The 19,909-nt window shown below is 50.1% G+C and overlaps 1 long non-coding RNA gene across 2 annotated transcripts; it reads left to right on the top strand.

Annotated features, from left to right (window-relative positions):
• The first annotated feature begins 983 nt into the window (after nucleotides 1-983).
• Nucleotides 984-14,508, top strand: LOC124080653 (uncharacterized). Of its 2 annotated transcripts, none has more exons than XR_006847753.1 (3): nucleotides 984-1,035; nucleotides 3,066-3,892; nucleotides 9,237-9,550. It is a non-coding gene; the product is annotated as an uncharacterized LOC124080653 (long non-coding RNA). The 2 variants fall into 2 exon arrangements; XR_009225138.1 differs by lacking the exon at nucleotides 984-1,035 and adding an exon at nucleotides 14,201-14,508 and having other exon boundaries at nucleotides 1,048-3,892; nucleotides 9,237-9,472.
• Nucleotides 14,509-19,909: the final 5,401 nt, after the last annotated feature.

Genomic DNA, 19,909 nt, shown 5'->3' with positions numbered 1-19,909 from the left:
GTGCTGGGGACAATAGCTACACCATTTCCTGGGAAGTGTAGCTGGGGACATCCACCTGTAAATTCTTCATGTCAGTACCCAATCATGAGGTCGCATGAACCGAAGTATAGCATTCCAAACAACGGAGAGGAGAGTTCTGCTCCACTTTAGCTGGTCAGATGTGTCTGGAGAGATCAGGATTCCAAAGGGAAACTGAAGGACTGGAGCCATTGAGAGGAGAGCAACTGGCAAAAGGGTAATCAACACACAGGCAAGGACAGGATGCCCGACTTTAATAGGAAGTGCGAATGAAAGCAGCAGAGTGGGAAAGCTCTGTGTTCACCTATCGGATCGTCAGAAATCAGAACCGCGGGTGCTCCCAGTAGTGGGACCTGGAGTTCAGTGCTGTCTCCTCTCAGCAGCCATTGGCTGAGAGGAGCAGGGAGGGCAATGCCAAGAGCAAGCTGGTAGTTTTTAAAGGAAGGAAATTATAGTGGGCTCTTCTTGCTCTGGCTCACGATGCCCACAGGCCTAGTGAAGGGCAGATAGCCAAGCCGTGGCTGCCCTTCCATCCTGTCTACTGTTGCCTCTTATCTGCTTGGAAGGCTCCCTGGGAGCTCAAGGGAGCAGTTGCTGAGGCGCCTGGCAGGGCAGGAGAGCTGGCCTTTCTCTGCTTGGAGATAACCGCCTCAGAAGCCATTCAAACAGCGCCATTCTGCTTGCATGTGCTTTGACGATTGCCCAATCTGGGTTTCCAGAAAGCCCTGGGAACAACTGGGAGCTCCTGTGGAGTGGGGTGGAGGACGCCAGCAGACATACTCAGGAGCTGGCCTTACCTGCTGTCACCCGAAGGAAAGGGGGTCCCTGGGTGCTGGGTGGAGACAGGGTGCTGGGGCCAGGGTGGGCCCAGAGCGACAGGAGGCGGGAGAGGGGAGCTCTTCACATGAGGGCTGGGGAAGCGCCACTGCGCATGCGCCAGAGGGGAAGGGGAAGGGGAAGTGGGAAGGGGCTGCTGTCTCACCGGGAGGAGGCCCTGGGTGGCTCTGCGGTGAGGAGGTAAGTCTGACCTTGGCCTCGCTGTCTCAGTGTGACCTGAACCTATTGGCTTAACCATGGGAGTTCCAGGGTGCTGGCTGTCAGGTGGTGGCACTCGTCCCAGAGTGTAAGGTTGAAGTGAGAACATAGGAAGCCGGGTTGAGATGTTTCGGTTATCACACACATGCAAAGGGCTGGGCCGCGCACCTCTTCCTCCTGAGCGCGTGGTTCTCGCTTCTCCAGCCTGAGGTCTGATCCTTTCCCTGGCTCCTTGTTACTCTGTCCCCAGCCTTACTGGCCTTCCTTTAGACTGTAGAATGAACTGTGCTCTTTCCTTCCTTGGTCCCCTGTTCCTGCACTGCCCTTCTATCCTCTGTATGTCTGGCCGGGAGAGCTCAGCCCAGGCACCCCTCCTCAGGGCAGCCCTTGGTGATCCTCCAAATGGGCCAACTCTTCTTTGTAGCCACATGAGCCAAAGCACGCCTTCCTCACTGTGCTCACCTCCACTGCCGTTTACATGCATTTGTACGTCCCCTGTCTCATGGGGGCATGTCCTGAGGACAGTCAGGCAGCCCTACCACAAGGCTCCCCAGGAGGAACTGAACCCTTAGCTGGTTCCCACCCACAGCCATGTGACTGAGCCACCTTGAAGAGTATCCTCCAGCTGTGTCAAGCCCTCAGATGGCTGCAGCTGGAGGTATTGGGCCAGAGCCACCCAGCCAAGCCACTCCACCTCCTGACCCTGGGACTCAAGAGCCAATATGTGATGACTGCTGCTTCCAGCAGTAGGTTTGGGGTATTTGTTACACCAAATAGACAACTAGTGCAGATCCAGGTGCCTGGAAGTGGGGTGCTACCATGACAAATGTGGGGGTGGCTTTGGGACTGGACATGGGCAGAGCTGGAGGGAAAGGCGTTTGAAAACTTAAAGGGAGTGTTTTAGTCAGCTGTTTTTTGCTGCTGTGACTTAAAGACCTGAGCAGAACAATTATAGAGGAAGAAAGGTTTATTTAGGAGCCCACGGTTTCAGAGGTCTAAATCCATAGACAGCAGGCTCCCTTCCTCAGGGCTCGAGGTGAGGCAGAATATCATGGCAGAGGGAAACAGCTCACATGTTGATCAGGAAGCAGAGAAGGTCTCCCATCGTCAGAGACAAGTATATACCCCAAAGCGACGCCACCAGTGAACCACTTCCTCCAGCCACACCTCACCTGCCTCCAGTTACCACCCAGTTAATCCCATCAGGGGGGTCAATACACTGATTAGGTTAAGGATGTAACCCAGCCATTTCTCCTTCAAACCTTCTTGCATTGTCTCACATGTGAGCTTTTGGAGGACACCACATCTAAACCATAGCAGGGAGTTCAAGAGACTCTGATGACCTCCTTGAACATCAGTAAGAACAGAAAAGAAAGTGAGGACATGTTATTGGAAAATGGAGGACAAAGGTTCTTTAGTATGCTATCATAAAAAGTTCAGCAGTGCTGCCACTTGTAACCTGGAACCCAGAGCATGCTCCTAATGAACTGGTGACCAGGCGTGGAGTTTCAGGCAGTGTTGGAGTATCATTACTGGGAAATAGTGGGACTGGATTCTAACCAAGGAACTGTGGACATCAGCTCTGCTGGATTTCAGAATTGCTGTGGACCAGGACTCCTGCAGACCTCCTGTTTCCCCCCTTTTTGAGCAAGGAGAGGGAATCCAGAACAACTATCCCACCATCAATTCCTATCCCACCATGGAAGCTGGGTGTGTGGGGTGCAGGTGATTTGCCTCTTAAGCTGGGAGTCCTCAGTTTGAGAGAAACTATCCTCAAGGCACCGCAGGCCCATTGCTACCCCCAGATGTGATTTGGATGATGAGACCCTGAACCTGCAGCATATGTGGTTGGGAGCCATCTTGGGAGCTTTGGAAGCCTCAGGAGTGCGGTAATTGTAATGTTGAAGGGATGTAAGTTACTGGGGGCCAGAAGACCATGATTCCAAGTGTCTGAGATGTCCCCAGTGAGCCCGCCTCAGGGTACGCATTCCCTTTGTTGTTCCCTCCCACAGTGCATTCAACCTTTGTGACCAACAGACTCTGTGGAGATGGTGCAGCTGTGACTGCTGAGATTGCTCAACAGCTGTGTTCATGTTAGTCTCTTGGACGACTTGCCCAGGGAGACATCAGCCACCATGTCAGGAGGACACTCAAGCAGTGCACGAAGAGGAACTGAGGCCTCTAGCTGACAGCCAGAACCAACCTGCCAGCTGTGAGAAGGAGCCACTCTGGAAATGGACTTTCCATTCTCTACCCCCAAGGTCAAGCCCTCAGGGTCTGCCATCTTGGCCAACAACGTAGCTTCCACCCCATGAGAGACCCTGAGTCAGGACCTGTGGGGGATCAAAAGTGACTGCCATTGTTTTGGACCACTAGTTTGTTAGGCAACAGTAGAGGATAGCATAGGCCCCTTCTGCCAGTTTTCTCTTTTCCGGCCTTCTTTATTTTGGTTCGGTTGGCTGGCCTTAGCCTTGTGTCCACACACCTGAGCAACCAGGATGAGGGTAAGGTGAGGCAGGCACCCAGGCTTCCTTCAGTTTTATGCCCTGGCTGCCTGAGCTTCTCACCCTCGTCTGGCCCTGTATCTGACTTCTGCACAATCCCATAAAAGGCCAGTCCTGGTGACCTTGCCCTTGACCTAGCTGCCTGACTCTACTGCTGGTCCCTGTGCACCTGCCTTACTTCCTGTGGAGAAACCTGCAGGTTTTATGGTTTATTAGAGCTGAGGGTAAACCCCTGCTGTCCATTAAGAAAGTAGGTGGAGAAACGGAGGGGTTGGCCACCACCAGTTGAGGACGCCCCACATGGACCTCACCGTGGCCCTTGCACCAGCCCTGAGGTGAGTGGAGAGGGCTTTGGCTGGGAAGAGTGGGTGGTTGGTAGCACCTTGACCTTAGAGGGGAAACAGGCCTCTGTGCAGCCCCAGAGTGGGCCAGGAAAGGATGGCCTTCCTCGGGGTAGGGAAGGGAAGCCCCCCTGGAGCCTGGCTGGGACATTCTTCTGAAGGAACAGAAGAAAAATCACACTAGTAACACATCAAGTGACTCCTGCACATGCTTCCTCTCATTCAATTCTCCTGACAGCCAAACCCACCTGTTTCTGGTCCTCAAAATAAGCTGAGTCCCTCACCCCCAATTCCTCAAATCTGCAAAGCTCTGACAACCAAAAGATTTTTGAGGACAGAACTGAGGTGCGGTTATATTTGGTCTTCATCATCCCATTGACTGTAAATATCAGAATGCTTCCCTACAGAAAGATCAACGTGTTTGTTTGCAGGGTGCCCCCCCAGAACCCACTGGGTGTTGGGTCATGCACCAGGTAACTTTTCTAAAATCTAACATTTCTGACTTTTGAAACATCTGGTCCGAAGATAAAGCACAGCGGCCCTGAATTATTTCCATTTTTACCTACGAGGAAAACTGAGTTTCCTTGAAGAACAAACCTAGCCCAGAACCAGGAAGCTTCCAGGGCAGGTGCAGATTTGAACTCGGGGCTCTCAGCCAGCACATCCCACTCTCTCAACCCAGGAATGAGCCCTGGGCTCCTTACATGCCTTTGAATTCACAAGTTTAGTGAGACAGTGTTTGCTCCCTGCACGGTGACAGTCTGTCCCATCCTCTTGTCCTAAGGAGCGTGATGGCCCCGGGCCTGAGACTGCCATCCACTCCTCGACCCACCAATCTCGAGGCCCATTAGATCTGGCACTCTGAGATCTTCATGGAGCCCGTTCAGTCGTTTTTGTAATGAACTTCAAAAAGCTTTCTGTGTTTGGGGTATTTATTGTTCCTGGACCCAGTGGCAAGCGGAGATTTATCCTCAGAAAGCCTGGGGTTTAATGAAGCTTTTTGTAGTACAAATATGTTCATGTGACTGAAATAGAATAAGCTCTTGGGCATTTCTTCTCATTGTCCCCTTTTGTGTCATCTCTCCCTCACTCCAAACCCTTGCTTATCCTCTGGCCCTGCCAGAACTTCCCTCTGATCCTATTCTCCTTCAGTAATTAACTCATCCAACAAGCACTCAGTGAGTCCCTGTGGCTGCAGACAATGTGGTAGAAGAGGTTTTATGGCTTATTAGAAGAGCACTGGTCGGACAGACAAAAGATCGAGGTCCTGGTGCTGTAAGCATTTAGACAGGGCCCTTCTCTGCTCCGGACCTCCGCTTAACCATGTGTGAAGTAAGAAGATAATTGAGAGGGTGAAAAACACATCAATCACAAAGTGCAGAAACTTCAAAGATTCAACAATAAAGGAGTATGGGCTTTATTGTTTGACCAGTCTGACCAAGGACTCTGGCTCTACAGTTCTCTTGATTTAGACTTTCTCTGGGAATCCTTTTAATCTTTAGGGTGGCTTGCCTCATAATTACAAAAAGGCTGCCAGTGACATCTCCAATCATATGCTTCACAGCCATGGAGAGAGAAGCAGAGCTACTTCAGGCATTAAGCATATTACCAAAGGGATTGTTTAGAGCCAGGCCTATTTTGATTCATAGGTTTGTTCTCCTGTGAATCAGAGCCTGGCCTGGATAAGTTATAAAATATTTTGACCATCACTCCTGGAAAGAGAGTATCATTAGCAATCATCAAGCAAATGTCTAGGATTTTAAGCTGACTGCCATATCCTAAGTTACCCATGCCAATCCCCATGGTCAGGGCGGGGGCCAGTTAGGATTGCCCCAGGTGGCTTAGAACAGTTGGGACCTCCCCTAAAACTGGGGTTCTGCTCACGACCTCCCCTAAAACTGAGTTCTGCTCAGACTGTGTGGTTACTGCACCATGGATGGTAGCAACAATTTGGGGGTTGTGTCCAGGGGTGCAACTAAAATGTGTCTTTTTATCTTTCCCACTTCCCTCTCTCACTCTTCTTCACTTCTACATTTGCACTTCTGATGCACGACCTTGCAAAGTGTTTTCGCTTTCCGCCACTGTAACAAAACACCTGAGGGAATCAACTCAAAAGGAGAAGAGATTTCCTTTGACTTATGGTTTTAGAGGTTTCAGTCCGTGTTTATGGCCCTGCTGTGTTGGGCTTGTGGCACATAGGACATCATGGCCCGAGCACTTGGTAGAGGAGGCCTGTTTACCTCACGGGGTCCAGGAAACACAAATATATAGAGATGAAGAGATAAAGAGATAGGGAGAAAGAGGGTGAGCACACGCACCTTGGTGTCCCCATATCCTTTCAAGGACATGCCCCCAGCGACCATCTTCCTCCAACGAGGTCCCATCTCCTCAAGGTTCTACCACCATCCAGCAGCACCATAGGCTGTGGCCAAGCCTTCAATACACGAGACTTTGGGGACATTTAAGATCCTTCAGCACAAAGGTTACCTCCCACCTTAATATTCTGTTGAGCACCCTTTTAGTTTAGGTTAGCGGTATTGTCTGGGGGCTCCTACCACTGTCTAGATTTCCACCCTCCATTTCTAGTCCTTCATGAATGTCCTTCTGAATCTGTGGACAAGGAGAAGTAGAAACCCAGGTATGGGCACTGCCGGTTTGCAGCATCTCCTGGGCTGAGCAGCGAGGGGTTTGCTGAGGGTGAAGCCTCTGTGTCTGAGGCCGCCCCTCAGCGTGGCTCACAGTTGGTATGTAACACCCGACTTTGATTCAGCTTTTCAAAATGTAAGACTAATAAATGGCTCATTGTAAAAACTTCCGATGGCTATGTGGAAAACGCTCTTTCCTGTCTAATACCTCTGCTTCCCCATTCCCAGTGTCAATCAGAGTCACATGTTCTCCCAGTTATGTCCTATTACACCTCCTGATATGTACAAACATTAATGTGTGAGTGTAATCAAAACCTCCTTCTGTCTGTAGGAATCTTAGTGGGAATGTGTTTGTTAAATGAACAAATGAATACCTAAAACAGCAGGAATCTCTGCCTGGGGACAGTTAGGGGGTGAAGCCTTATGCCATCCACAGCGGCCAGTCAGAACAACAGAACCCATTATTTTAACAAAGAGGTTTTAAAATAGAGAACTGAGGACTGGAAAGAAGCAGTGGCCATGGAGAACAGAGACAGTAACTTCACCCTAAGAGCAAGGGACAAAGAAAGAGATGGGGGTTTCTAGAAGTTGGAAGCTCACAGAAAAAACTGTGCAGAGCTGGAGCTACTACTTGTAGGCTGGGGCGCCGGCAGACTGCTGCTGATGTCTCTCAGGGGGCATGTGCCATGGTTGGTTCTGAGTGTGTGACACGAGAGATGAATTGGAATCCACTGTGGCTGCTGGTGAGAAGAAGGCTGGCGGGCGATGCTGCCAGGAATAGGAAGCAAACAGTTTGGATGCAGCCCCTCCTTCTCCTCCTTCCTCCTGTGGTCCTCCCAGCATTATGAGGAGGGAGCCAGGAGGTGAGTAGCTGGCAGTGTGGTTGGCAGGAACCCCCTGCAATGCCGCAGAGTGAAGGAGTGAAGGGCCCCCCGGAGCACCACGGCAAGGGTTAATCGCCGGCTCAGCCTGCTTCCTCTCACTGAGAGCCTTTGAGCAAGAAAAAAGTGCCCCTCTGGGCAGAAGTGACCTGTGTCAGGGAGAATGTTTGGTGATCAGAGGAAGGCACTGTGCTACATACACCAGGATGTCCTGCTGGGCAGGGGAATAGAGACTGGAGTTTAGTCCCGAATGTCCTCTTGACCAGATGCATGCATACAGGCCACAGCCCACACGCTCATTCCCCACCCCATGTGTAGTGACCCTGCATCTGCCCAGCTACAGGCAGACAGTGCATTCTGTGATACATGGACGTAAATATTAGACACAAATCCAGGCGCTGTAGAGAAGTGCTTCTGCAGACAGATTCCTAGAAAACAGAGACGCCACTTCCAGCCAACCCAGGCCAGGAGGCCATTTCTAAGGAATCTGTGCTGAGCGGGTGAGAGTTTGGGGAGTTAGGCAATTCCAGGAGGGAGGCACTTTCCAAATTCTTCAGAATTAACTTTTGGATGGGATGAGATTCTAGACATGATCTGTCCTTGAGGATGATGATCATCGTGATAGTTAGGTTAGGCTCTCTGGAATCAGACTTAGACAGGGTGGGGGTGTGAGAAGCTGGGGTACTCATGGGAGACACACCTGTGGGGAGGGGAGGAGGCAGGTCCACCCGAGGGACGAGGCAACAGCCAAGGCTCAGGCTGGTGCTCTGGGAGCTCCGGAGCTAGGATGGCCCTCCAGAGCGTCTCCAGATGAGGTAGGAAGGTCGGCCATTCATTGGCCGTGGCCCCCTCAGGAGGAGTGCAACCTTGGAATGGGCAGTTTGCTGCAGCCTAAGGCAGTTTCTAGTGAGAGAAGCAGAGTCTTCCAAACAGTCAGCTGGAGGTTGGTGCGTTGGCTCTGAGGAGGAGACCTTGGCAGCAAACCACAGTGTCCACTTCAGGAATGATAATAATAAGAAGGGCCGCCATGGTTGCCACCCATTGATCACCTACACCGAGCTGGATGCTTTGTGCGGAACCCTGGTCCTCCCACGCCTTCCCATCACAGTGAATGGCACCCACATCCAACCCCACGGCTCTGGACAAAATCGTTGGTGTCATTCTTGATCCTTTCCTTTTCTCCCCTTCCTAAATTAGGATCCATCAGTGGGATTTATTGGCTCTCCCACCAAAATATACCCTGAATCTGTCAACTTCACTCCACCCCTATCACTTTCGTCCAGCTCATCAGTCTTCCCTGGCCACCTGTCACGGCTCCCTGACTCTCTCCGACCTGGATGTCCTGCCATCCATTACTGTTCACACCACAGCTAGAACGGCCTCAAATATCATTCTTCTGAGCAAAGCTCTTGAATCACTTCTGCTGTACTTAACACAAAGACCTAACTTCTTACCATGAATGATTTTATTGGCTCCATCTCAATCTCCATATTTTTCCTGACTTGCCATACCAGCTCTCTCTTGATGCCTTGAACATGTCAGGCTCATCCTCGCCCCAGAACCCTTACTGTAGCTCTTCCCTCTGCCTGGAATGACCTTCCACAGAGCCTGCTGGGCCCTCCTTGTCATTCAAGCCTCAGCTCTCCCATCACTTTCCTAGTCAGGCCTCCCCTGACTATTCCAGTTCAACTGTTATGGAGACCCTGGTCCAACCTGGTGTCAAAGACCAGGCTCCCTCTTTCAGCCTGGGGCCAAACCTCCCTCTGCGCATCACAGTCTGACAGCAGGCTATGTCCTTTGGTCTATTTTCAGGATTCCAGGGTCGTCTGGAGATGGCTATGGCACATCCCAAGTGGACACTGCATAGACGGAATCAGGAGACATAACTCGGCTTTGCTCCTGCCAGTGAAACAGTCACCTAGTGGAAAAGAAAAGCCCTCCACCACTGAATCTATAATTGCACCGGAAACTGCCCAGCCCTTGGTGGAACAATGAGGGAAATCTCGTTACGGGTCTACCGGCCTGGGGCGAGCAGAAACAAAGATGAGGTTGGAAATATTTTTAACATGTGTGTTTTCTTGGGTCATTAAAAGAGAAAAACAAGTTCCAACACTGTTTGAAGGAAACCATCATCCAATTTACAAGTACTTATTGGGTTCTGGCTGTGGCCAGAAGGACTTGGGCGTGGCTTTGGAGCCACTGGGATGTGGTAAGGTCCCTTTTGTCAGGGACTGACATCTAAGAAGGGAGATAGTGCAGAGGAAAGGGGGCCTGGGGACCACGGCCATGGGGATCCCATGCTGCCTCAGTTTCTGTGCTAGGGGGGCTTATTTATTCGAGCTCCTGACAAAGAGACAGCAGGCCTGGGATGCCTTGAACCAAGGGCCTGGGTGGGTGTTGAGGGCAGAATTCCTAGACAGGGAGCAGTGGGCTCCATGGAGCCCTGGAGGTGAGAACAGTCTTCCTGCAGATGACGGACTTGGAATGGATCCCAGCGAAACTGCGGGCTTTAAACGAGCAGCAGCGGAATAATGGGCCATCTCATCCATGTCTTCAGCAGCCTCTGTTTCTCTGTCCTTCTTGTCTCCCCACCATTTCCCTCCCCAGCTGGGGAGCACGCAGGAATGCCTTGCTGTGCCCCGTCAGCGCCCTACCTAGCTGATGTGTGATTATCTCCAGCAAAACACACACCAGAGCCGGTGTCTCTTGGCTGGGAAACACGTTGGCACCTTGGAACTGCTTCTTGGAAAAAGCACACAGTTGGTGTGTGACCTTCTCATTGATGCCTCTGGAGGAGGCGGGATGCCGGGGTGAAGTGGAAAAACATGGGCTGGCTTCAAAGTGGAGCATGGGGAGGCTGAGAACCGTTCTGCTTTGTGAACAAAGTCAGGTGAAAGGCACAGAGAGAACATGAGAGTGAGGCAGGGAGAGAGTCAGCACTTGCTAATTTGAAGTTAATTTTGAATTGCCTTGAAAATCACCATGCAGCATCCAGTTCTGCCTTTGATGGTCGAAAGAAAGCAGCTGCTTTTATTCCTCTTCAGGACTTGTTTTCCCCCCAGCAGTGAGGCAAATTAGGCTGAGCAGCAGTGGAAGTTGCAGTCAGTATAATTTCCCAGGAAAAGGTCAGGCTAATTGTTGGTGAGGAGCTAATGGAGATGGGGCACACTATGGGTGGTGCCGTTTCCCCCATCTGCTCCATCCTGCTCCCGGTAATGGCTCTTTGGCATCCTCAAAGAGCCAACTCGGCTGGCTTTGTTACAAACTGAGGCCCCTTGCCCTAACCACCAGTGCTCAGCATGTAGGGGGACACGAGGCAGGGGAGATAGGTTCTCTTTGTCCACGTAGGGCAACAGGAGCAGCAAATGTTGACACATTCAGCAAGATTCCCTGTGACGCTGCTGTTTATTTGCAACTTGAGCAGCTCAGGTGATGGCCCAGGAGGAAAGCCTCGCTTATTTCGGCTGCCTTCTTTTGGTCAACAACTCAGTTGTAAAAATCAACATCATGGCGGCTTCCTTGAAGGTTAGTGCACACCTATCTCATATGCACCTCGGCATCAAACATAAACCGCTATTTGGGAAGCTGGCCTGTGCTGTTCGCAGCCTTTGTAGAGCTGTTTTGAATGTGCAACATGCTGCCGGGATGTCCCCTGCCCCAGAGAAGGGACAGGGAGGGGATTGATCCCGTGATGGGTGGAAGATGGAAAAAGTGTCATTTCAAAATCCCCAGTGGTTCCTCTCTTGACAGAGGTACAGAATTTCATCTGTAGGGCAGACTTGTCCTTATGCTGTTGAGATCACCCTTGGGTTCAGGAAGTAAGTTGGCGCCTACTGTTTTGGGAAGCTGAGAAGTAACTGAATCAGATATTTTAGATGAGCGCGAGGGAGATTAGCTTGTGACAGATGTTTATGCCACAGCTGGGTCATTCCTTTCTGTTTCCACCTCTTCCTTCCTTTCTTCCTGGCCTTTGACTACACTTCACTCAGAATTCAGATTCTACCCGATCCTTCCTAGGAATGATGTGGCTTTCTTTCCTCCTCCAAATGGAGGCCTGGCAGAGTCAACTTAGCTCAGACTCGGCCACCTGGATTCTGTTTATGGATTTATATGATCTCTGGCCTTCGCATAGTGACCACTGGATGAGTAGACCTGGACCTCTTCCAGGGGTCCACTTGAGCCAAAGTCGGGGATATAATGTGTCTCTGCATGTTTTATGATAGTGCTCTTGACTCTCTTACATCTGGGCAGGAATATGAGCAGAGGTTATTGGAAAGAGGGTGACATTGGTATCTGCTGGGCTGATATGATGGGCAACAGCCCTGGCACCCCGGGCAGGGAAACCTCAGACCTGCACTTGTCCTTAGAGGTCTGGGATGGTGGAACATGAATGAGATTTTTCTTTCTGAACCATTCTTGGAGACTTCATCACAGAAGACACTTCCCTAGTATGGTTCTCCCAGACCTTCGAGTGCCTTCCATTAACTGGCTGCTGGGCCTATCCGTCCCCTGCAGCTGGCTCTGATGGTGATTTTGTCCCCATTTCCCATGTCCCTTGTCCTGCACTTCCCAAGCAAGGCACCTGTTAACAGGTGTCTGGACATCTGCCCCACACCTATTCTTAGTGTCTTTACCCAATCACTCCTTGAGGTGGGTGAGTGTCACCTGACGAGGGGTGTGGACTGTCAGAACTGGTTGGATAGACACCCTGGGGGAGGCTCCAGAAACTAGGGCTGCACTCCATGCTATGCCAGCTGAAACTCTGACAGCTCGTCCGGCCACCCCTGAGAGACTCCACTGAAGGCAGCCAACCTATGCCCCCCACTGATGTGGCTCCCACTTGGGGGTCCCCAATAATTCTAAATAATAACCTTCTTTTTAGGGTCACCATGTGTACCTCTGGGACTCCACTTCTTTTGTGGAAGCCAGACATTAACTTGTCTCCTGGCCTGATCCTTAGAAGTCGTCCCAAGAGACCTGCAAGTGCTTAAGCAAGCAGCCCTGGAAGGTGATCATAGTTACCCTGGGAGCTTCCCACAGGGGCAACTATTGCTGTGTACTCTGTGGACCGTTTTCTCTATAATGGGAGTCCTCCTACAAGAAAGGGGACTTTGAATTTGTCCCCATTTGGCCCTAGGTTCTAGAAGGCAGTCATGTCAGCCTGGACTCACTGGTCAGTACTGTCACAGTTGATGGAATGTCCCGAGTCTTTTTCCTTGCAGGCCAACGTGGAGCCTGTGCAATCCCTACTTCTCTGCTTGGATCCCTGCCTGGGTCCAAGTGGAAAAGTGAGTCCAGTGACAGAAGGAGGACTCTACTTTGCTCCTTTAAGATAGACCCTGAGTGCATGTGCCTTCCATTTAGATGACTGGGCCTATGACGCTCTGAGGGTGTGGCTGGAGTCCTGTTGGCCGAGGCCTTAATTAAATGCTGGAGGAGAATAACTGAACAGGTTTGGTCCCACCCTCTTTTGGTCAAATTAGAGTGGCTTATCAAGTAGAATTACTCAAAGGGAGACTTTGCCAGAAGCTAAGACTGTAAAAACGAGGAGTGGATATTGTTGGGAGACAATTCTGCATGGGTCTTTTGAATTTCTGCATGTTTTTGGAGCAGAGGCATGGACAGCCTTTGTTCCAGATGATCTTTTCAAGGATGTTGTATTACAAACAACCTTGGCAGATAGTGTCTCTCATCAGAGCCAAGGGCAGGCAGGCTTAGTGTTCATTTGAAAAGATTTACCTTCCCTACGTGGGGGGGGGGGGGTCTCTCTCCTGTGATGCAACCCCCTGTGCAGGTGTCATCTGGCCCTGATTGTGTTGTCTTATGAAATTTGGGGCTTAGGGAACCAATACAAGAAAATGCTGCTACTCTGGCCCTGCTACTTCTATGAGCAATGAACTCCTTTGTCTCTGACCCGGGAGCCTTGTATCTTCTGCCAGATGAACACCTCTGCTCTGACCCGGGAGCCTTATATCTTGCGCCAGCTTCTATGCAACTGCAGCAAGCTCATTGTTAGTTTGAAATAGGATGATATCTCAAATACCTCACAGGTCCAGGCTGTGTCTGGCTTGGGCCACCCTGAATGTACTGTGTATGTGGACATTATCTATTGTGGGCATCCCAGGAAGATAAAAACAGAGAACCACAGCCTCAAGTTGTGCTAGCCTGAACTGGGTGGCATGGGGCAGTCACCATCTGGCTCTTCCCCTGCTCAGTGCATGCAGTCAACCCTACATAAAGCTCTGGAAGGTTGGCTGGAGAGGGCTGGGGGCAGCCTCTGGGGTCCAACCGTGTGAATTTCTACCACAATTCTCCACGTGTCATAGTCTCTGTTTTCCCATCTGTCAAGCAGGGATAACAGCAGCACTCGCTTCTGAGTGGTTTTGTGGGGACAAATAGTTGAGTTGGCACAAACAAGCCCTGATAAAAGTGGTGATTATCATTTCCTCAATGACCTCACCGCTCCTACCTTGACTTATTCTTTGTACGGCTGTCTCCCCCTCTTAACATCCTGTCTATAATCTAAGTTTATCTCTTCTCCTCTGAAATTGGCCAATTTACATGGCACCCCTCACCACGGTCTCTGAATGTGCCTGTAATCTAATTAGACTAATTTCAATTTCCTGGATTTAATTACTTTTAATTCAATTAATTTAGAATGCAGTACACAAGGTGATTAATTAGGAAACATTACTGAGAGATTCGGAAGGTGAATTGCAGTGTGTAAGTGTTTAAGTATCATTGTGGCCACAGCCACCCATTGTCACTTTGCACAGGAGACCACCAAGACCCTGGGAAGGGCAGAGTTGGAGAAGCTGGCAGGAAAGGGACTCAAACGGAAGCCTCCTGGCACCAAGCACAGAGCCCTTTCATCATGTGGCTTCCAGCATCTCTCAGGGGAGGCAAAAAGGAGCAGTTGATTCCAGTTACAAGCAAGTCGGAACTGAGGCATGAACTGTGGGAGGTGAGGACAAAATTTGTCTTTCAACAGAGTGATATTTCACAGTGTGCTTTTTCTGTACATGGTATGTAAGCCAACCTTAGTGCTCCCTCTGAGCTACCATGCATATCCCTTTCTTCCCCTTTCTTGGCTATTCAGGTGTACTGAGTACCTGGAATAATGAATAAAAATAATCTTAACAAAGATGTATGGAGTGCTGCATTCCAAAAACTGTTCCACATGTGTTTATATTGATCTGCTCATTTAATTGTCATAGAAGTTAAGACACACGTCTCTTAGTGATGGGGACACTTTCCGAGAAATGTGATGTCAGCCCATTTTGTCATTGTGTGAACATCACGGGGTGTGCCTATGTAAACTAAGATGGCTACGACATCACTTAGTGACAGAATCTAATGGAACCACCATTGTGTATGTGTTCTGTCATTGACCCAAACATCCTCATGCTGTGAATGAAGTACTCTTATGTCCTCTGTCTAGGGGAGGAGGCACAGAGCTAGCTAATTTATGTCATCCTAAGGGACTAACCATAGTGAATTTCAGGCTATAGCAGGCGGGTATGGGAACAAATGAGGGCTGGTCACTGTTTTGGGTGGTCGTTGTTTTGCCTGGCCACTTCCAGGAGGTGATAAGGATCACATCACTGGTAAAGCCCCTGCTGGTGACCAGGTACACTTCAGATGCTTGGCATGTGTTGATTGAGACATGGCTTCTCCACCTCTGCTCCCTGGAAGGGGGCTGCCTGGGACTTCCCCACAGCTCAGCTGGGGTTCCAAACCTGAGGATTGAGTGAGCTACATCATCTTCTTAACTCTGGGCCATTGACTTGAAAAGGCCATGAACCCTGCTCACGGTCAGGACTTCAGATTGTAGTTTTGATGGGCCCTGGGAGCCAGAGCTGGGGCAGAGCCTCTTCTTTGATCTCGACCCTCCACTCTGAGCTAGACCCTGCATCCTGAGCTATGCCCTATGCGAGACCCTTCTCTCTGAGCAGGCTCCTCTGTTCTTAGCTAGAAACTCTGCCTTGAGTGAGACTCTGCACCCTGAGCAAGCCTCGTGCCCTGAAATTAAGCTCCAATTCCAACATTTACCAAATGGGTCTCTTTGGTATTTTTAGGGCTTTGACCCCTGTCTCTTAGAACGAAGGAAGGAAGCCAGCATGGTGTGGGGCTCCATCCTCAGATGCACAAGCAATGTCAGATAGGCCTGGACCCACCCATAAGGCATGTTCTGTGAGTGGGCGAGGACCAGTGACAGAATTCATAGGATAACTGTGAAAATGGATTTTCAGATAGTCAGAGCTGGCTTAGCTGGAATGGGGCTTTTCAACAGCCTGGGAACACACGGAAGCTAAATTGACAATGATTTTTTCTCATTTGGTCTTTTCTTTCTGGATTGCTCTTTCTGGTCCTTTTTTTCTAGTCCTAACTCCTATTCAACCTTTGAGAATCAGCTCATGAATCATTTCCTCCCTTCCCTGAAACCCCTCACCTCCTCCCCAGAATGGACAAGTGACCTCTGTATTCCCATAATGCTCCAGATTATCTTTATTATTGCATTTGCCATATATTGCGATGACCTGCTTATGACTTTGTCCTGCCCGTGTCACACTCTCCCCCTCAACCCCCATCATCCTCAAAATAGGCTTAATTTTTCCCAGTTGAAGGATGAGGATCCTGAGGCTCATAGTGGCTAAGGACCTTGCCAAGAGGAGGCAAAGGATGCTGGATTTGTTCCCCAAGCCATGCTATGTCTACCACAGGACACTGCAGGACTCCAGACTTTGCCTTTTGTTGAGGCATGGACTTGTGTGCGGTTTGTGTAATTGTATTAGTCAACTAACTGCATTACTACAAGATTAACTTATGAAGGCCATTTAACTTATGAAGAAAGAACGACACATTAATTCACAGTTTGGGAGATTTAAAGTCCACCATCAGGCAGTCCCCATTGTTTCGGCCCCTGGTGAGGGCAGTGGGCATTAGCACATCATGGTGGGCACCAGTGTGTGTGGAAGAGCTCACATCACCAAATAGGAAGTGAGTGTGGGCGGTGGATACTCTGGTGTCACACAATCCCTTTTGAGTGCACTCCCTCAGTGACCTAAGGACCTCCCACAGTTTCCAGGGATTCCATCACCACCCAGTAGCACTGCCTTGGGGACCAAGACTGTAGTCACAAAGGACCCTTGGGGCACACTTAGACCACATTCAAAGCAGCAGCAACTGAAGCAGCAGGGGCAGTGCCACCAAGGGGGTGGCACAAGGGCCATCTTTGGGGTGATGTCGGTTGCCCATGCCTGGCATTGCTGTGCACACAAACAGTCCCACCAGTCCTCCTCCTCCGCACACGCTTACGCCAAGCCTTGCCGAGGCCACGGAGAGGCCAGGAGGAAATGAGAACCAGAGCGAGCGAAGCCCCAGCCTCCCCCCCCCACGGATGCATGGGACTGGTTTGAGCCCGAGCCAAAGAGCCAAAGCCCCTCTTCACGCCCTTATTCCTCCATTTCACAAAGGTGAGGAGAGCCCAGCCCTGGGGTTTGAGGGCTGGATTCCATTTCTATTAAGACTGCTGCTGGCCCCAAAAGATTAACTCACAGTCACCCTGTGAAAGCTGATCCAAGTGGAAAATCGAGTTAGAGAATTCCGCCTTCCCTTCCCTCACACCTCAGCAGATTAAGGGGAAGGTCTGAGGCTGAGTTATGGGGATTTATGGGAATGTGCAGTTGCTGCTTTTAAACGCTCACTCACTCTTTGGGATGTTGGCAACCTTGCTTCCTATAAATCGTTGCTGGTATTTCTTAGCCTTTCTTTGCCAGCAACGCGGAGGCCGGCAACACCTTTTCCGTGCAGTAGCCTGTGAAAATATTGAAGTCGGGCCCAGAAAAACACCAGCACAGAAAGGGGAAACTTTGATGTTTGCTAGTTATTTTCAGACAAACCTTGCCAAATCTTAATTTTTCTAGTTTACAAGTAAGGGATTCTGACCATCTGTCTGCTGTCAACCGATGTTTGTTTGGATGAACATTTTATTTTTTTTCTCCCAATCTAGCACTCCTGTTCTTACAAGTAGTTTATTGGACTTCATAAATGTCAGCTTTTTGCATGCATTTTGTAAGCAGCTTATGATTTAGTATTTAATCAAAATTGAGCAGTCAGCGTCTGTAATCAATCTGAAGCGGGAGTAACAATGAGATTGAAGCTCAGAATGTACCAGGACCACAATTTATGTCTCCCCACTGTCTCTGGAAGGACTAGGTTTGCCCCTGAAGTCATGGGTGTGGTTGAGCAATGGGGGAGATAAGCCCTTCTTCAGCTCCTACTATGTGCTATTTTGTGATTATGTTAGTTATCAACTGCCAACCTAATACTATATATCAAACCATCCCAAACTCAGAGGCTTGAAATATTTACTTTTTTTTTTTTTTTTTAGCTCATTGACCTATTGAGCCAGCTGTGGGATCTTTCTGGCCTTGCCTGGGCTCTTGTCATATCTAGGGATAGGTGAGCTATTGGGTGACCTTGGCTGACTTCATCTGGGACAAGTGGGGCTGCTCGGCTCTAGTCCTCGCGTTCTCATCCTCCAGCTGGCTAGCGAAGGCCTGTTGTCATGGTGATGGCAGAGCGCAAAGACAAGCAGACTCGGTCACGCAAGCACTCTCTCAAGCTTCTCTCCCATCACTTTTGTTAACATCCTGCCAGCCAAAGCAAACCACATGGCAGAACTCTGAATCAAAGAGCGGCGTCTTAGTCTGTGCAGGATGCTGTAACAAAATACTGAAACTGGGTGGCTTACAAACAGCAAAAATTTCTCATCGTTCTGCAGGCTGCAAATCCAAGATCAAGGTACAGGCAGATTTGGTACCTGGTGAGGGCCTACTTCCTGGCTCATAGATGCCATTTTCTCACTTTGTCCTCACATGGTTGAAGGGGCAAGGCAGTCAGTCCTCTGAGGCCTCTTCAATCGGGGAAAATCCTATTCGTGAGGGCTGCACCCTCAGGGCCAGTTACATCCCCACGTCCCACCCGTCCCTGAACAACATCACATTGGCGATTAGATTTCAGCATATGAGTTTTAAGGAGGTGTAAACATCACACCGTATCAGGGGATAGACTACATTTCTTTATAGTGAGAGGAGTTCCAAAGTCACAGGCAAAGGCTGTAGGCACCGGGAGGTGGAAGAAGCATCAGGGCCCTAACGCCATCCATCTGTCACTGTGATGCTCCAAACCCCACAAGGAAGGCGATTGTTATCCTTCCAATATCCAGATGGAGAAATTGAGGGATTGAGTCCTTTGCCAGTTTCTCAGCAGTCAGCCGTGGAGCTGGGATCCTTCGGTGGCCTGACTCTTAAGCTATTAACACATGACTTTTTGAACCTACTTTTGTGTGAGAATAGGTAAAACAAAGCCTGCAGTAGGCACCTTTGTTTGTCATTCTTATGTTAAAGGACAAAGGGTCCAGGAGGAGGCTGACACAGATGCCTGGCTGATTGTTCCTGTCCCAGAGCAGGGGAGGGGGCTTTGGAAGACACTGTCATTGCCTCCTGCTACTGCCCTGTGGAGCTCCCCAAGGGGTCGTACCTGGAGACTGAAGATTGGTGGAGCATCAAATCTGATGTTTTCTAAAAACTTCAGATTCATGGATTCCGGTGACCCTGGCCCCTTAGCTCTGCTCTCCTGGTCAAGGGACCCTGGCCCCTTAGCTCTGCTCTCCTTTATCCTTGATTCCCAGCTGGGGCGTGGAAAGTGCCCAGGAGCCAGGAAGGGCTAAGAGTGGCAGGCACTGATTGGCCAGACCAGCTGCAAGGAGCAGTGCTGAGATGGACGTAGGGACAGAAGAGGTGGCTCGCTCTCCTCTTCGATAGCAGCTTCCCTGATGCTAAGGCTCAGTTTCATGTTACAAAGACTAGGGGAAAACTGTCATGAGTGAAGCTCATGAGAGAAACTGGGGCATTGAACTTCCAGCTCCTCCCTGCCCCATACCTGTCTGCCTTCAGCCTCTGCCCCCCTTCCCACCACTGTGTCCTCCATTCTCTGGGCTCTTCCCAGTCCATCTCTCCATACTGGCCTCTCTGTGGGGATCAGCATATTAGTAAAAGAGCCAACTGACCTAGGTAGGCTCCACTCCGTGACTCTTCATTCCTGGGCAGTCAGTACACCTCTCTGTGTCTCAGATTCCTCCTCTATAAAATAGGAGGCGGGGACACAGGTTACAGTGTGGTTGTCATAAAGACGGTACACTCACACCAAAGAGGGTGCTTTGCTCCTGGATGTTCAATCGATATTCTTCCATTGTCCTCTCCCTCTCTAGTGGCTCTCCTCCCTCCTCCTGTCTATCCAAATCTTCATACCACTTTCCTGGCCCCCTCAATAATTTAACATTAATGGCTTATTAACCAGAGGCTTCCTAAGGGACTGTTATTGACCTGGCAAATAGCAATCTTCTACTGTGGGGCCGCCAGACCCCTAGGGAAGGGTCACTGATGGAGCGGGCTGCTGATAATGGTGTCCTCCAGCCAACA

The sequence above is a fragment of the Marmota monax genome, unplaced genomic scaffold (genome assembly GCF_021218885.2).
Source record: "Marmota monax isolate L192 unplaced genomic scaffold, Marmota_monax_Labrador192_F-V1.1 WCK01_AAM20220418_F8-fsc00078, whole genome shotgun sequence".
Taxonomy (NCBI): domain Eukaryota; kingdom Metazoa; phylum Chordata; class Mammalia; order Rodentia; family Sciuridae; genus Marmota; species Marmota monax.
This window is presented reverse-complemented; position numbering and strand designations above follow the sequence as displayed.